The sequence below is a fragment of the Zea mays genome, unplaced genomic scaffold, assembly GCF_902167145.1.
Source record: "Zea mays cultivar B73 unplaced genomic scaffold, Zm-B73-REFERENCE-NAM-5.0 scaffold_502, whole genome shotgun sequence".
Taxonomy (NCBI): domain Eukaryota; kingdom Viridiplantae; phylum Streptophyta; class Magnoliopsida; order Poales; family Poaceae; genus Zea; species Zea mays.
In genome coordinates this window covers 4,088-8,088 of record NW_023367149.1, presented here as the reverse complement: position 1 = coordinate 8,088, position 4,001 = coordinate 4,088, and the positions used below count along the sequence as shown (strand labels likewise).

Sequence of the window (4,001 nt, the reverse complement as noted above, 5' to 3'; positions counted from 1 at the left end):
CGACCAGATCCCAATGGATCCGTACAGGGTGATTTGAACTGCTCCTCTCGAGAAGATCGACGGAGCTGAGCTAACTTGTGAGACGGAGCTCACTTCTGAGATAGAGCTGTCTTCTTTCTCTGCGGCAGGGCAGTGCACCCACCCATCTCTTCCTCTGTCCAAATGATCCACCTGATTGGTCCTTTCGGGCATATAGAGTCAGTCTCATCCAGAGCATCACGAGCTTCACCACTACAACCATCTGACATTCATGCACGAATCCATCCCTCGCACTTTGTTTCGCTAGCTGCCCTACCTCGCTCGTAATGGTGCCAGTGCCGGCTCGATGGTGGACTCGGGAATGGTCAATCCAGATGTAGAGAGCTCCCTAAAAAAACCTGTTTTCATCAAAGACAACATGTCTGGAAATCCAAATTCTGTTAGTTGGTATATGAAGGCAGCGGTAACCTTTCTGTTGTGGTGCATAACCAAGAAAAATACACGGCATCGAACGAGGCTGAAGCTTGTGATCAATGTAAGGTCTGAGGTGAGGCTGTCTGAGAATACGAAGATTCGGGTCTTTATGAAACAATTGTGTGAAGGGAGAGAGAGAAGAAGAAGAGGCGCGGAGCGATTGATGAGATAGACCACACTTGCAAATATTTCATCCCAAAAGGAACCGGGATAGAAGCGTGTTGCATAACAGCAAGGCCGCTAAGGTAATGTGTCTATGTTTGCGCTTGGCCACTCCGTTTTGCTGAGGAGTGTACGGACAACTGGTTTTATGAATGAGTTGTGGGAAAAGGCGAGAGGGCGCGAAGCGTGAATGGAACCATGAGACAAGGCCGCAGGAGAAGAGCCAATGTGGGATATTTTCATACCAGTACCATCTCCACTCCACTCCAATGGTGAGAGTATCTGAACCAGCATAAGCAAAATAAGAGGACAGGTGCGAAGCAAGTCACCGGTGACATGATGAGAAGCTCCTGAGTCTAAGAGCCACTCAGTCGACTGAGGTAGAGAAGGCACTGATGAAATCTGAGACGGCACTGGTTGCGCAACTAAGGCGTGAGCGAGGGTCTCTTTGTGGTGGTCTTTCACCATCTTCCTTTTGATTGGCCTATATCTTAGAATCCGGTCTTTCGCTGTTCCCACAGTCCCTTAGTCCCGTACCGGCTGTCGGTCTATCTCATATTCGCAGAAGAAGGAACTTGCCATGCTGGAAGTGTAATTAAGTAGGCGGCTGGTCGTAGAATAGTCTTTGAAGTAAGTGCTGTTGCAGTTGTAGAACCATTGATTCTTCCTCGCAAACCTTTCATCCCCGCTGTCTAGCTCTCTCCTAGTCCAAAGCGAATTCCATCGTATCCGCCTTTGAGGAAAAGACCGAATCCGTCTTTGAGCCATCCTAAGAAATCCTCGTAGGTAATCTCCGCAAACCGGCATCCAATAGAGTTTTGAGTTGTCTGTCTCTTTATTGCCTAGAACTGGCCAATGAGGTTGATCCAAACAGATCCATGGAAGTATCACAATAAACAGATGCAAGAGAGAAATCGAACTAGGAAATCCACGGAAGGGAAGATAGCCACCTCGAATCCTGAGACCTATTAGACTTCCACTAGACTAGGAAATATCTCAAAAGATCCTCGGCATGGTTCCTTGCGGCAGGGTTGATACGGTTTCTTGGTCAGGTTGGTAAAACTGACGGATAAAGACTGGGTTTTGTGTTGAACACATAGCACGATGGGCCTTGTGAGTTCCCTGAAAGGAATGATTGTGAACAAATTTACGATTCCTCTTCATCGTCATCTATCTTTGTGGCTTAAACCTGAATCCTGTTTGCGATGTTAGTACTGTGATATCTACTGACCCATGTACGCAGCAAGGGTCGATCGGATGCTGATTTCAGCTCCCATATAAAAGAAAGCAAGGCAGTCATGAAAAACTGTCATGCTTTGTTAAAATGATTTTAAGTTCAGACCAATCTGTTATTCAAAGATCTACTTTTACAGATACAGATCATACTTCACCTTAATTTTGCGATGACTAAAATATTGCAAAAACGATTTACTTATACCCGTACCCGTCGAGAGTTTCTTTCTATATGATAATTCGAGATTGCTCTACCGGACCTGAATACTTGATTCATTAAGGTCGTCACCCTATACCCGGAAGTCTCTATCGTTTTCTTTGTCTGTTAAGCGGGTTAGGACTCCCTAAATCAAACAGCAATCGCTGTTTATCAACCACTCACGGCGACACCGAGATCTTCGACTTAGCTCCCTCCCACAGGTCATCCCCCCGGGGCGGAAGATAACGAAAGGGAGACAAAGTCCTAACTAAATCAACACACAATAACCTAAACCTTCTACCCATTCCATCCATCATATCCGTCGAGTCGAGGAGATTCGTTCTTATCTATAGATAAGGCAAGAGAGAACTTATGCCCTCGCGGATGGAGAGGGATTCGAACCCCCGGTATTCCTATCAATACTTCGGTTTTCAAGACCGACTCTTTCAACCGCTCAGACATCCATCCCTGCGCTCGCCCGCCCTATCTATCTGCGCGCTGGCAGGTAGGGGCAACTCTATGTGATTCGCTACGCTTACTTGCGCCCCACCCCGTAAGCTGACTCTATTGCCTAGCACACTTTTCCGGTAGTACGAATCGCTACGCTTCGCTTCTTTCTATATGATAATATGCACCGTCGGTTGCTGCGCTCCCTGCGGGTAATAGCAAGAGAGTGAAGAACGAACGATCCTAAAAAAAGTAAGCAGTGAATGAGTCCGACTCGAGTTCGTGAGTCAAAGGCGTGGCAAGAGAGCGAGTTCGACTCGCGAACGATCCGCAAGTGAAGGACCGATCCTTTAACGCCAGTACTGTTGCGAGACTGGTACTTGGCGGCTCACGAGCAACATATAGACTAAGGTTGCCCATCACTCCCTCGCTCCTTTTTGAAGGCCCACCGCTCCCCCTTTCTTTAAGTATCTATCCCGGCTTGCATTTTGGGGCGAGTACTACAGTTCCTCCATAATCACACAGAACGCCCAGCTTCGCAGAGCTGCTCTCTCCCCAGTCCACAGCAAGGTGTGGAATCTGGATCTACTGTGTGTTCTTACTCTATTGGATCAAGTCAGATACTAAGCCTTCTACTACTACTACTACTACTTAGGTTAGGAGATAAAATGCTAAATTTCAGAGATTGGACTCTCTTACTGTGTTTTTTCAGGGCTGTTCCCGAGCCAGGTTCCCTGGATCCATTCTGACCTAAATGGATGAATGAAGAAGGGGGCGAGCAGATACGACGGCCACACACTTCTTTTTAGCCGAATAAAGCCGGATCTACTACACGGCTAGGATCAGAGAAAGATTGAGAAAGCAAGATCAAACCTACTCTACTGTCGATTCAAAAGGTAAACTGCCCCCGAAGACTACTTTATTTTATCAATGAATGGATCAAAGAAGGAGGCTCTATCTATGTCATCGTATATAAGGGAAGAAGCCCGCCCCTGACCTAAATGGATGAATGAAGAAGCTAGCCCGGGTAGGGTAGACTTTAAGAGCTCTTGCTCTGCCTATCCGTCTCGCTCCGTCTTGGAGGAAAGATACGAAGGGCCTACTCTTTTCATTAAAGCCCTACTCTTAATATAATAATAGTGAAAGCCTCCTTCTCTTACCTACTTTGACTCATATCTTCGGTATACCTCAATACAAGACAAGCACTGGAAAGGATATTCAAGAAAAACCGGGCTATCGCCCTATCTAAGCGGGTTTCCCCTCTCCTCTACGGGAGTCCTCTTTTAGTCTATTTCAGTTCCTGTGTCTATCGCTATCGCCCTATTCTCTCTCAATTGCCTATCCTTTTCAAATGAGGGGGAGTACCTTTTCTTTAGCTTCCAACATGAAAGATTGACCCCCTAAAGTGCCAGATATGCAAGTTTGATGAAGGACTACTTACTTAGCTAAGCTAAAGTGAACTTCTGACTAAAAAAAAAGTGGACTAAAAGAGAACAACAAAAGAGAG

At 46.3% G+C, this 4,001-nt stretch overlaps 1 non-coding gene across 1 annotated transcript; it reads right to left on the bottom strand.

The window, feature by feature from the left end:
• Window positions 1–2,428: 2,428 nt before the first annotated feature.
• On the bottom strand, window positions 2,429–2,515 carry TRNAS-UGA (transfer RNA serine (anticodon UGA)). Its single transcript has one exon. It is a non-coding gene; the product is annotated as a tRNA-Ser (tRNA).
• Window positions 2,516–4,001: the final 1,486 nt, after the last annotated feature.